The following is a 13,613-nucleotide window of genomic DNA, read 5'->3' as shown; positions in this document are numbered from 1 at the left end:
TAATCCAGGCAGAGCCTCTTGCAAAACATGGTTTACATACTTGACAAGTTGACTGTGCTTGTGTGTTAATCTGTCAAGACACGTTTTTTAAAAAAAATCAGTTTTGTTTTACTCTTGAGGGCTTGCCTATTTGCTGCATTTGAGATTAATATCCCATTATGATACTTTGAAAAAATCTTCACATAACTCATCTAAAGAAAAGTTGTTATGACTAAATGGAGCTATTCAATATTTTCATGGCTGCTTGGTCATAACAAGCTAAGAGGAAATTCCTTTTATTTTTTTTTAAATGCTTGTGACTAAGAGTGGTACTTGCCTGCTTGCCACTGCAATTAGAATGGAACAGTGATTGTGCCACTGGAATGGATGTTTGAAGTATCCTGCTCAAAACTTACAAGCAGCATGGCATCAAATGGTCAGGATTTTCTACCTGCCCCTAGCTGCTTTTGGCATTTCACACCTCTATATGTTGGATCTTCAGTCCCTTTATCTTCTGGCAGTTTCCCAGAGTGATAGATACCCTGCTGGGCAAGATGCTTGGGGACACTGTTATAAAACAGGATATTCCAAATTAGGTTCAGTTGCACCTAAATCATCTCATGACTTCACATTAACAAGTGCCCCAATTTCTGCTTTGGGCCAGCTTGCAACATTTTCACAGGCTGGCTTCTTCAGAGCTGTACTCCAAAAGCTGCTTTGTAACATAGTAATCTCGAAGAAGGAGTTGTGGGTTAGAGAGTTATGTGCATCATGATCTAAAGGTTGGTGCAGCTCACTTTCTACAAGTGGCAGGATTCTGGGAGAGCTTGGTCTCAGGCAAACTTAACTAGAGAGGCCACCCAAGGAGTGACTGGTATATTCTGAAACAGTGGTAAGTGGACTAATTGTTCCTTTGCAGCTAGTGCTTGTCATCTACACTGATGTTGCACTGGTAGAGATTGACATAGTGGTGGATGATACGGTGGTTAGACTTCTTTAGAGCAAATGTAGTTTAGTCAGTGGTGTGATCATCTGTGTGTGCACTGTTTGAAATTCTGTATTGTCACATATCTTAAAATCCATTATGGGGTCCATGCATTGCATGTTAAAATTGACTAGGGTAGATAAGGCCATAAGCAAAGTAACTCTGAATCCAGGAATTTAGAAGCTCTGCTCAGCTTCTGAGTTTCTGTTAGTCAAACATCTTCAGTTCAAGGAATTTCCACTGGTACTTTTAACATCTTTGAGCAAAATAGCTGTTTATACATCAGGCTATGCAGATTTTCAACAGGAATTCTGCAGAGGAATGGTTATGCACTCAGAAGTTAGTAAGAGGTTTAAATTTACAGCCTCAAGTGTTGTATCACTAGTCAAATGCAGTATGCAGCGGAAACAAATGCACTTGTTTTTATTGAAAAGTATAAATGATCTTGATGCCGATGGTGATTTTTTTTAGATTCCGAAGTAGATTCCCATATCATCATTATCGTTAAGACTGAAAGCAGAAGTACTTTTAAAAATAATCTCATTACAGTGTTGTAACTTGAAAAAAGTTGTTTACAAGTTAGGAAGTTCAGAATCAAACTTCTGACTGTTGGATTCTGAATTTCTAATTTGACCATTTGGGCTACAAACCTTGCATGTAGAAATAGTGTGTTCTTATGTTATGCCAGCATAAGACACGTAACGACAGACATCTTTACAGAAAGGAACACACAACAGTTTCTCTCTTGCTTTCTATAACCCTCTCAAATTCTATTTGGGAATATAATTTAAATGTAGGAACCTTGGGTCAGTTCCTCAGCTGGTGTAAATTGGTATAGCTCAACTGAATTCATTGGAACTACACAGATGTACGCCAGATGAAGTTCTGGCCCCTTTCCATCTGTTGCATTAGGAACTTGGCCTTTCCAGTCCACACTGGGGAATCGTTGCTCCCCTTTTAGCAATTCTGGATGTCTACAGATAACCCTCTATATTTAGTTTGCTGGTAAAAGGAAAAATGGCAGCCATTTAAGTAATTAAGTTGTTGGTAGGAATCTCTAAATATAGTCCAGATCATTCTGTAAGATCTTTGTATTGTTTACATCAGAAACATAGAATTATTGTAAGTGCAAATAGATGTGGTACTCTGAAAAATAAGCTTTTAATAAATTGTGTGTGTTGTGGCAGAATATTAAAAAATCCTTATGACATGTGACCATACTTTAATATTAGACTCTAGCAGAGATCTATTTTAAAATATGTTTAAAAGATTAGTAATCTTTTATAATGTGAATTCACTGTGTTGCCCAGAATATTTTAGCTCATATTTTTAATTACAACCTATTTTTAATCTAATTTTCCTACTATTCACTTTGGGACAAGGAGGTCAAGTAACTTGCCCAAGGGGACAAAATGATTCAGCCAGTATTAGAATATGGGATCCTCCTTCTACTGTATTTTCCTGAAGCCATGACCTATATGTTAGTATTCTGTTCCTTTGCCTAACAAGTTGCTTCTAATTTTAGACAAGAAGTTAAATCTCTGCCTTCTTCCATAGTATCTTCCTTTGGAAAATTAACACACGAACTTATAGAAGTGATCTAATAAATAAAAGGTTATCTTGTTGACTTGAGACATTCAGCACACAAACCGTAATTTGTCAGCAGATATTCAGGATAACTGTGCTGCTTCTGTTTTGTACATCAGTAAATTGCCATCCTTCAGCTCTTGAATAATATGCCCCAGCATTCACTGTGCTGTTGCTGTTGGTAAGGTTGCCACACCTTTCAAGGAATGCAAGCTTTCTACCAAGGAAGCAAGAGAAGTATGTTTTTCTCCTTCTTCTGCCCCCAAAGTGCTTTTTTGTAAAGTTCTTTCGCTCTGTTCTAACAGTGGTATCAACCTTAACACCACCACGAGAGTCGTCCGGAGGTGGCAGCCAGCGCGGGTTATCTCACACCCCCACCTATATAACATAGCACACAGAGGGTGAGGCAGCAGAGATCAGATCATTCAGGTGAACCACAGAGTAGGAAAGAGATGGACAGAGCAAGGAGAACAAGCCAAGGGTGCTGTATCTGGGGTTAACCTTCTTTTATTTCCTGGATTTACCAACCTAGCCTATTTCTTCACCGAACTCTGTGATGACAGAGAGCTTGACCCTTTGTAGGGAAATAAAGACTTCTTAGCTGAGCTAAGGGTGGTATTGATGAATTCCCAAAGGAATTCCATCTAACTTTCTTCAACCAAAGACAGTTGTTGTGATAAGAGGTAGAGGGGAAAGGCTGTATAAAATAGACTGTGGTTCTGAGCTATAACGAAAACCGGTTTTATCTTCAAATGCCATTCTTTCACTCTTAGAGCAAAAAAAGACTTGTCATCTCTGTCCTATAGCATATAGAATAACATTGAAAACTTACAAAGCTACGCAATACTGGTTTGGGGAAGAACTAGACTTTCTTAATCCTACAGGCAGCCTGTATTCTCTATCATAGTTCAACATTGAGTATGACCTCCCTTATAGAATGCACATTGGAGCATCTTATCGAACTGTAGCCAGCAGTTGTGGGAGATAACTTGTTGCAGCCCTAGCAAATGTTTAAAGTGTGCAGAAATGCCCTCTTACATTGTTTGTTTGGGGCATTCAGCCAGCATTTGATTTTAAGGTTGTACCTTAAAACAAAGCTGCAGGTCACCTTTAACATATTTATACAATAAATATGTGGATTATAAATGTATGCGCAATCAGTTTCTGCTAAGATAATAGATACAGTTATTACATAAAACGAATAAATGTTTAACAGACCCTGCATTGAGTGGCCTTGGGTTTAGTCTCATGATTTCCTTACCTGTTTCAACAGTTTATTTCAGCAATGAGTATTTGTAAAACATCTTCTTGTAAATAGAACAGATCTACATCTTGGGGGGGTAAGAAAGATGTAATGATATTCATATTTGCCAACCATTTTGTTTTGGCCAGCATAGCTCTATGGGGCCTGACTCATTCAATACTTCAGCCCCTTTTTCGGGGGAGGCAGGGAGCAGAGCAGTCCCAGAGTTACGAGTTGTTTTGTAGGAAGGGGTAGCAGTGTGAGCAGATAGCTTAGCTATAGGAGGAGCTAGGAGGCAGAAAATCTCCCAGGCACACTAGGGAGTAGTAAGGGTGGCCGCAGGAGAGGAGCCTTGCAAAGAGGTAGGGGACAAAATCTGTTGAGGGGCAGCCTTTTTTTTGGTAAGGGTAAAGAATTGTTTGATTTCATTTGGTGAATGGTGTAAGAATAAGTTGTACTGGAACAATAGGGTAAAATCTTAGTAGGATGGACTCATTCCTTCCTCATTCCAAAGTAATAAACTGAGTATTATGCCTTTAAGAACCTTTAAGAAGTGAGGACATAAAGACCCATCATTTTATAAAGTGCAGTTATGTGCAATAATGGGCCTATATTTTCCTGCACAGCTGCCATGATTGTGTGCACTGGTGAAGTATCTGCATTTGCACTATGACTTTTGACTTGTTGTCAACTATGTATCATTAATATTTGGTTCTTTTGTCTTGGTGGTTTTAACCGTATAATACCTCTAAGTGGGAGTGGGAACAGCAAAGATGGCAAAGGTTATGGTTACATAACTGTTTCCTTTCCAAATCCTTCTTTTCATCACTCATAGCTTTCTGAAACTTTCAATTTAGAGGCAGAAGATGTAAAACAATTGGTGTCATGAAAGACCTGATTAACTTTGGAAAGTTTAATGATCAGTTTCTGACCATGAAAAGAATAAACAAAATATACTCTTTCCCTGTTACAGTGAAAAACGCTCTTGTGATTTCCACTCCTCCTGCCCCTCCCTTTAGTATGGTTATATCAATGTCTGTAGGTATGAGGTTGAATTTTGGAATGGAAAAGAGCCATCAGTGAGAAGTGCCATTTCAATTAAAACAACTTTGCCAGATCAAAACATGACTGACTGGAGGAAAAAACTGCACGTCAAGCAAGTGTAGTAAGGATTTGATCCTGCTCCCATTTAAATCAATGACTTCACTGGGTGCAGGATTGAACCATGATTGATAATGCCAACATGGGGCTGGTGAAGTGACGCTAAAGAAGGTTGGGCTATGTGTGATTGAATGGCTAAGTTGCTCCATGGAGGGGTGTGTTTTGTGAGGTAAAACTGGTACAATGCCAAATACGTTCAGGATTGGGGCTCCCTGCTGCAGGCCTGCTAAGGTCTCTTGACTAAGGCATTCCAGAGGTGCCTATCCAAATAGCTCCATGCTGTGGATTTTTCTTTTTTCATAGAAAACAAAACTGTGATAAGAGCATATTAAGGCTGCATTGTTAAGGACTGCTATGAATGACAGTAAAGGTTGGTACACAATCCTGAACTCTGCTCTTGTGCGTCTGCATTATGGGCTGGCTCAAATACACAAATGCACACTATTTCTCAAATACAATATCATACATTTTTTCTATAACCTTGGGTACTACAAATGCATACTTTCAAGTATTGCGTACTACTGTGTATTCTGGGCATTCATAACGAAGACTCATGGATTATGAAAAGTACACAGTAAACTCTAAGTATGGTACAGGATAAGTATAACTGACTAATAATGAAAGTTTTCCCATCTGTTACAGCTATCTCTGTAGGTAACTGTGTCATCTGCACCTAAGGAAGGCTTCTATATAGGTGCTTATCCTAGAAAATTCACTTTGTAGCTCATTGACTCATGTGGATTGCACCTAAGGAAAGCTGTGCTGTTGAGAAGAAAATGTGCAGCGTCAACATGAGTGTCAACAAAATTAAGTATCCTGGGGAGATGTTCCATGTGAATTTAAGATGATAAATGTTATGATGTACTAATTGAGAAATAATGCACGATCATGTCTTTTTAAAGCAGGGGTGCTGGAATTATTTTTATTATGGGGATGCTGAGAGACATTGACCCAAACTATAAACCCTGTAGACAATGGAAACCACTTCAAGCCAGGGTATGTGGCAGCACCCCTACTTCCAGCACCTCTGGGTTTCAGATTGGGGTGAAAATAAGTGGTGGTTCGCCCTCCAGAGGTAACTTCCCATTTAAGCGATTGGCAACAATTCTCTTCTATTAATTCTATTACTTCAGGCTGTTTGAAGCCTCAGGATAACAGTGCATCATGTTACATTTAACATTTTGAAGGTTGTCTTTTTAACAATTAGGGATAGGGATTTTTTTAATGTGTCCATTTTTTTAAATGGAACCTAAGTTTCTGGCGTACAGGTTGACAGCCACTAGGAAAAAGTGTCAACTTGCTAGGATGTTGAGAACTGTTTTAATCCTTCCCTGGATGTAAACTGAATATTGTAATGCATGAGTGGATAGAGTTAAGGCTGCCACAAACATAACTTTATCTTAAGCTCTCTTTTGCTCCTAGATTGGCTGTGTGTATATGTGATGGGCTCTAGTGACCATGAACCTGCAGTAATGGTCCACCCAGTTAGGAAACACAGTAGAACTGGTTCACATTGGAACTGGATTCAACTTTGCGGAATGGATTCCCATGCCTAAGAACAGGGGCTGATGGGGTAAACTTCTGTGTGCTAGTGCAACATCTAGGAAACCGCACGGCTTATCTGACTTGCGTAGAAGACATTTAACTTGTTCAGAGGACCGTCATTTCAGCGCTTTTCTAGTTAAAATTCCCCTATGGTACAAAAAACAAGGGATGAGAGAGAGTCTAGTGATAGATGCTGCTTTTACTACTAGAACGCCCCACTTTCATCCCCTACAGCAAGGTATAACTGTAGCAACCATCTACTGTCTCTCTCTGACATGGACAACTATCACTGGAGAGGGATTAAATTGAGGCTCAAATAATATAAGTAGTAATTTTATACTAGATGGGTGTTTGTTTAGACATAATTTTTTCATACATTTATTTAGAATCTCTGTAAGGACAGATGTGTTCTTATGTTTGGGTCAAAACAGGAAAATTTGGATAATCCTGGTGAAACCACAATAGTGACAAATAGCCAGTTCTTTGCAGTTCATTAGATTCTTTATCTGGTTATATGTTCATCCATTTTACATCCAGTAAAACAAATCTAGAAGGACAAAAAGTGTTATGTAAACTGGCTGAACCATGCTTCCCAGATGACTGCACCATTATCATAAAAACCTCCTACATAAATCAGTCTGTAGTTTGTGGCACTGTCCACACGTAGTACGTGCATGGCTAGGTATAGCAGGATAGATAGAAGACATCATTTAACAGGTAATTATTTTCCAAGTAATGTAGATTCAGTGTCTAAAATGGATTGACATACAAACAAGTGCTTCTGTGTAGCTATGGTTGAGATAGCAGCAATTCTTTAGATGCTGGTGAATTAAAATGTGTGTTTTAATGGTGGTTGTCTGCTTTTTATGTACCTAAGTTTTTATGTACCTAAATAAAGTTGGCATTTATTGAATTTAGTATAATGTAGGCTTGTACTGAGTTTAACTTGGAAAGAAAACTGTATTAATACTTGCTTTCCTGAAGTACAGTAGGTCTCCCACTGAGATGGCTGCTATTCAAACACCTTTCAAAATGGAGCTGTGCACTGTATATAGTGATTAGACAGCAGTTACAAAAGGGAGCTACAACAGAACCGCTCAGTCCACTTGCTGTTGCAGCAGTGCAGATTTTTGTTGCTGTACCAAACATGTAAAAACTAATGAAGCCCAACCCACTCCTTAACAGATCCTTTTGCCTGACCCACCCAATTTCCTTAGGCAGCTTGTGTAATCTAGTGTAACTCTATATACACTAGTTCTGTCAGCTAGTTGACAGAATCATGTTGTAATACTGCCAATAAAACACAGTATAGAAAAAACAAGACACTGTTTTGTTTAGCTGAAAGAGGGATTCTGAATTTGGCTTAAGTTTTTAAAAATGTATTTGAACGTTAGATTTGTTTGTGTATATGTGTACACATATAAATGTGCGTGTATATATGTATAATTTGACCAAAGATCTATATTTGACCAAAAGGAGGCTGGACTCAGTGTTGATATTGTTTGGAAATAATGTTAATTCACTAAGGCCTGCTCTAGATTTAAAAATTATACCAACATAGCTATGCTGGTATAAGCCCTTGTGCATATATACTTATACTGGCATAAAAGCACTTTTGCTGGTATAGCTTAAGGCAGAAGCACTTGTATGCCAATATAAGATACAGCTACATTAGGAGGATTGTGGACAAGGCCCAATTCTTTTATGAAAATAGAGACCAGAGAAGGTTTTTTTGGACTAGTTACGGGGATATGAATAATTTTTGTGCATAGTGGGTGGATCTCAGATTAACCTGAATAAGCAATATAATTAAGATTTAAAGATGAAGTATGATCACCATCTCCTGCCTTACATTGAAACTCTAAGGAAGTGAAAATGTGTAGGACTGTATATAATTTGGTTACTGATCGCCTGGAAATCAACTTGGGACTTTGTGATTTAGGACAGTAGTTTCAAGAATTTGGGAGGCAGTGGTGACCAGCCAGGAGTAGGACACTTAACCTGGATTTGTTCAAGGGGGAAGTCCGCTTTTACTCACAGATTAAATCAAGACTCCCAATGGCTTCCTTTGGCCTAGAAGTTAAGGGGTAGAAAGGGGGAAGTTGACAGCATGAGACAATTATGGCAATGAATGCTAGGACTGACCTTTGAAAAATCAGATAATTGCAATCACTGTTTATTCTACTAGTAAAGTAGGGGCATGTCCGCATCCTTCAAGGCACAGAAATGAGAGGGGCTGATATTTTTTCCCCTCTGGATTGATTAGAAGGTGTTGTGGGAAGATAATTCTAGGAATTGTCATTTTGCTTGGCTCTTTGAAATTCCATGCTATATGGTAGGACTTGGTAGAACAGAAGTCCATTTAAAAACTATTACTAGATACAAATTCACTAAACTTATGAAGACAAATATTCAGAATGTGCTTGATAAGAATCATTATAGCAAAATGCCAAGGAATCTGCTCGAAAAATCTGGAGAAACTCAAATTTTCCTACATGTATGCATTAGCTTCACCAACTGTATTTAATTCTTGTATGGTTCTCAGGAAGTGCAACAACTGGTATGAGAAATAAACCTTTTAAACTAGTATGTAATGCTGAGTGGAAATGCAAATGTCTACAGCGTAGGCAGCAGCTGGTGGGGTGTGTTGGGGATCTGAATTTTGGACATGGGCACTTAAAATGGCAGTTAGGTGCCTAAATCCCTCTATGGATCTAACTCTTGGTGTTCTGAACAGCCTTAGCAGACAATAATGACAATCAGATAATTACACTACTTTCTAGCAAAGAGTGCTAATGAGGCAATATACTCCGCTCCAGGCATGCAAGCAATTTTTAAGGAGCAACAATGAAATGGGAATTTGTATCTATTTTGCACACAAGAAAGATGGCGACTACAATGTAGTACTGTGTTTAAAATATATCTGTGAGAAAGAGGAGAAAGGAAGCACCCTTTTTGTCCCTTTCTTGCTTACTGACTGTGGTCCTGTCTTGTGGTTGGCATTAGGTGTCTGCAGCTATTAGTACAAGAATGAAACTGGACCTGCACATCAGATTGCTTTATCATCCTAGAATGGCTATTCTTTGTGGTCAGTCTTACGCATTTTACATTCTTTAAGTTTTGGGAGACATGTCAGTAAAATGACAGCCAGCTAGTGGCTGGGCATGGCACAGCAGGCTCTCCTCTTGCCAAATGCTGCTCCAGCCACAACTTCCTCACAGTGACAGAAGGGGTTTTTCCATCACTGTGGTAAATCCATCTCCTCAAGAGGCAGTAGCTAGGCTGATGGAAGAATGCCTCCATTGACTTAGCTGCATCTACTACTCCTGGGGGAGTTCTGCGCTACTGCACATGTGCAGAATGTATATCCCCCACAGATTTCTTTGCTTCCCCAGAGAAAAATGACTTTCTGACGGGGAAGCAAAGAAAAGCCACGAGAGCAGTCATGCGACCTTCCCCAGCAATATGTTTTAGGTGCCCAGGGCAGCTGGCAGGGAGGTAAATCACTGCGGGGTAGGGAACAGGACTGGGGAAGACCCTGTTGGTGGCTCCTACCCTGCACTGGGCTCAGCTGCTAGTCCTGGCTGGGCTGGGGAGGGCGGGACTTCCTCTTCCCCTGCATGGCATCCAGGGCCATGTCAGACCCACCCCCAGATTTCTCCCCGAGCTGCAGGAAGCTCTGCACACTCCTCCCTTCCTCCCTCCCCCCACCCACCCCCACACTTCCTGCACCCATCTCTCTTCAGCTGCAGGGGAAGGGATCCCTGTACAGAGAGCTGCTCCCCCATCTGCCTGCCCATTCCCCATGTGTCCAGACCCCCTCATTCCCAGATCCTCCCATCAAGCCTCATCCGCCGCACTCTGAATCCCCCCCAATGAGCCCCACTCCACCTGCACCACCCCAACAAGCCACCCCCACACCCAGATTCCGACCCCAACCAGCTGCACCTGGATCCCCACCGCACTTGAGCCCCACTCTCCCAGCATCTGGACCCCACACCCAGACCCTCCTTCCAAGCTCTATCCTCCCCACACCCAGATCCCCTGCTTAGCCTCAACCACCTTCACCCCCCAGCAGAGTCCCATTACCGTTGCACTCAGAATCCCCCACCAAGCCCCTATGCATCCAGATCCGCACCTGGATCCCCCCACTGATCCACCTGCACCCAGAACCCTCTCAACTGACACCTGGATCCCCACACTAGGATACTGCCTGCCCACACCTGGTGCACCTGCCACGGAGGGGAGAGGCACTGGGGTGTTTCTGGGGCAGGCCCAGTCCTTGTGCTGTGTCAGGGTTGTGTGCAGCCTCACTGCTGAGTCCGTGTTCTGTGGGGCGGAGGAGGAGCTGCACAGTGATCTCCCACCTGTGGGCAGCTAGCGGTCTGTGCTCCCCAGTGCCATGCTGGAGCCTCCACATTTATTTGACAAATAAAATTTGTAGAATTTTGCAGAATTAAAATATTCTTAATTTTTAATTTTTTGGTGCAGAATGTTTAAATTTTTGGCACAGGATGCCCTCAGGAATAATCTACAGTGCTGGTTAGTGACCTATGTTGCACAAGGTATGAAGTTTTTCACAACCCTGAGCGATGTAGCTAGGTCAACTAAGTTTTAGGTGTAGACGAGACCTCGGCCCTCCAGCCAGATCACTTTAAAGTCTCTTCCGCCTCTGGAGCAATGAAGTCCCACCAAAACCAGCCCCACGACCTTACATGTTTTAGGCTTTGAACTGTGGACCCTATGGTACTTAATGTCAGGACTTTCAAAAGACTTTATCCCCTTATATCAGGGGTTTTCATGCCACCTTCCCCGGTGGCAGCTAGGGAAACCCAGGCTCTCCCTCTTCTCTGGGTTCCAACCCAAGAACCTAATAGTGAGCAGGCAAGGTCTGTCTATTTAGACCCACCTCTTGCTATTTCCCTGGGCTTCCTTCCACCTCAGCCTGTCAGCAGGCCTTTCTCCACATCTTCCTCAAGCCACTGTGTACCGGAATCCACAGCTTCTCTAGGGTCACCCGTTTCAGTTCAGGAGGTTGGAGGGATCCCTCTGGAGTCCTCTTAAAAAAATCCCAGGTGAAGTTATAAAGTTACACCAAATTCTGCATTCCTGTGCTTGACCTTCCATTCCTCTCTTGAACACCTCCTGGGGTCTCTCAGGAAGTCCAGATCTTTTAATCCGACTGGAGCATGCTCCATGTCTTTCCTGATCTTTTGCCAGAGCTTCTTTTGAAGAGAGGATCCCATGGTCTGTTCTCCCCCAGGCTTCCTGAAGCCCCTCCTTTATAGTAGCTCTCCAGCTTCTCCCCAGCTGTGTCTCATCCTAAATTGATTTTAGCTCATCATCCAGAAGCACTAACTCAGTTCTCCAGCTCTCCTTAACCCTGTCCATCACACTGCCCTACCGCCTTTTGGGGTCTGTGAAATGTTGCTTGTTTCTAGTGCTTTTGTTTTGTAAATATGGAAACCTATGAGGATCCCTCTATATTGTTGGGCATGATAGAGACTATTGTATGTTGTTGTTGGGGAAGAGTATCAAATTGTGAGGAGCAAGTGAGTACAGTTCTCCCACACACACCTTGAATGAGTTGAAACTGTTCCAGGAAGATTAATTTCAGACAAAATATATTAATCATTCACTTTTTAAAATTGAAATTCCTGGAGTAGTGATGTTGATAGGGAGGATTTTAGTGGAGTATTTCACCCAAAGGATAAAATCAACTAATCAATATGTCTTTCTCCTCCCATGCATATTTAGAATAGCCCAAGATAACATTCCTAGCAAATTTTATTTAACACTGGGCAATCCAGACAAGATAACTTTGTGTTTATAACAGAGCATACTGGTAACTGTGTATTTATATTAGAACATACTGGTGTACAACAAGAGCTACAGTGTGTTGAATATAGTGATTATACTTATACAAATAGTATGAGCCTACATTCACAGGTGCATGATGGTATCTGGGAGGTTCTAGATTCAGTGCATCAGATTATAACTGTTTTAGCTGGCACAAGCTTAAATAAGTGTCTAGATAACAGTGGTAACTTGACAAACTGTGGAATAAAAGATTTTTCTCTCCCAATGTCAAACTTAAGTTTGTTTCTAAACAAACATTGAAATGTGAAGGGATGAGCCTATCTCCACCCTCTGGACTGGGGATGAAGTATGTGTTGGGACCTGTGGCCAATATTGCAGCAGGAATAGCCACCTGGACAGAGAATGGAATTTACCTAATAGAGATAAAGAGGAACATCCTTTCTGTAAAACCAGGGGTGGTTCAGGCACACTGGGGGACCCCTCTCATGTAATATTTCACCCTCCCCACCCCCCATGCTTAAAATTATTTTTTGAGAGGATGTACTGGCAGTGACAGATACAGTGGAGTCCAGAAGGAATAAAAGGTGATCCAGAAGTCTATGCAGGCAATGGTCAAAGGGTGTTGATTCATCCTCAGTCAAATCATCTTCAATAATTGGGTCATTAAGACAAGTATGACTGACAGAGAGGAGAGGCCTCTGACCTCCCAACCGACACCAATATCCCCACTTACCTGGTGTTATGTCTTGGCTCACAATGTGGGCCAGCAGCCAGGTCCATAATGGCTGGGCTGGGTCGGGGTTTGGCCTCCCTACTGTTCATGAGGCACAGCTTGCTCTACTTATTCTTCATGTGGTCTGGAATCAGATTACTTGAACTGCTATGCCCCCAAATCCATGCCTGTTTCATTGACTCTGCCACCTCTTCATTCTTCCAAAAATAAATTACTTCTGCTCTCCCAGTCAATTCTTGTGCCCAATTACATTTTTGTCATTTTTCACCACCATCAAACAATCCTCTTTCCCTCCACCTCCACTATTGCCAACCTCAAATGTTTAAAAATCATGAGTCAGGCTCCCAAAAATTATGAGATGGTCTTAAAAATCAAGATTTTTTTTTAAATGAACTTAACATTTTCTTTATCTGCTTTCTGGGCCTTTGGGGTTGTCTGGGGTCATTTTTTCAAGCTTTTCTCTGTAACCATGAGGGCTAGAAATGTGTTTTTAACAAAAGATGAGAATTTATCCTAATCATAAGATTCCAGGGTCTAAGTATTTTAAAAATAAAACCAAA

General features: G+C 41.2%; 1 protein-coding gene across 4 annotated transcripts in view; it reads left to right on the top strand.

The window, feature by feature from the left end:
* Positions 1-13,613, top strand: part of NFE2L2 (NFE2 like bZIP transcription factor 2) — a 44,437-nt gene that overhangs the window by 17,735 nt on the left and 13,089 nt on the right. Inside the window, exon 1 of one of the 4 annotated variants that reach the window (XM_073305986.2) lies at positions 9,565-9,588. The exons of the other annotated variants lie outside the window; for them this stretch is intronic. The gene's annotated coding sequence lies outside the window, so the exon portion shown is untranslated. Of the gene's footprint in view, positions 1-9,564; positions 9,589-13,613 lie in introns of those variants that run through there. 4 annotated transcript variants of the gene reach the window in all.

The sequence above is a fragment of the Lepidochelys kempii genome, chromosome 11 (genome assembly GCF_965140285.1).
Source record: "Lepidochelys kempii isolate rLepKem1 chromosome 11, rLepKem1.hap1, whole genome shotgun sequence".
NCBI classification, from domain to species: Eukaryota; Metazoa; Chordata; order Testudines; family Cheloniidae; genus Lepidochelys; species Lepidochelys kempii.
Note: the sequence above shows the minus strand (reverse complement) of the source record. Positions and strands in the feature narration are given on the sequence as shown.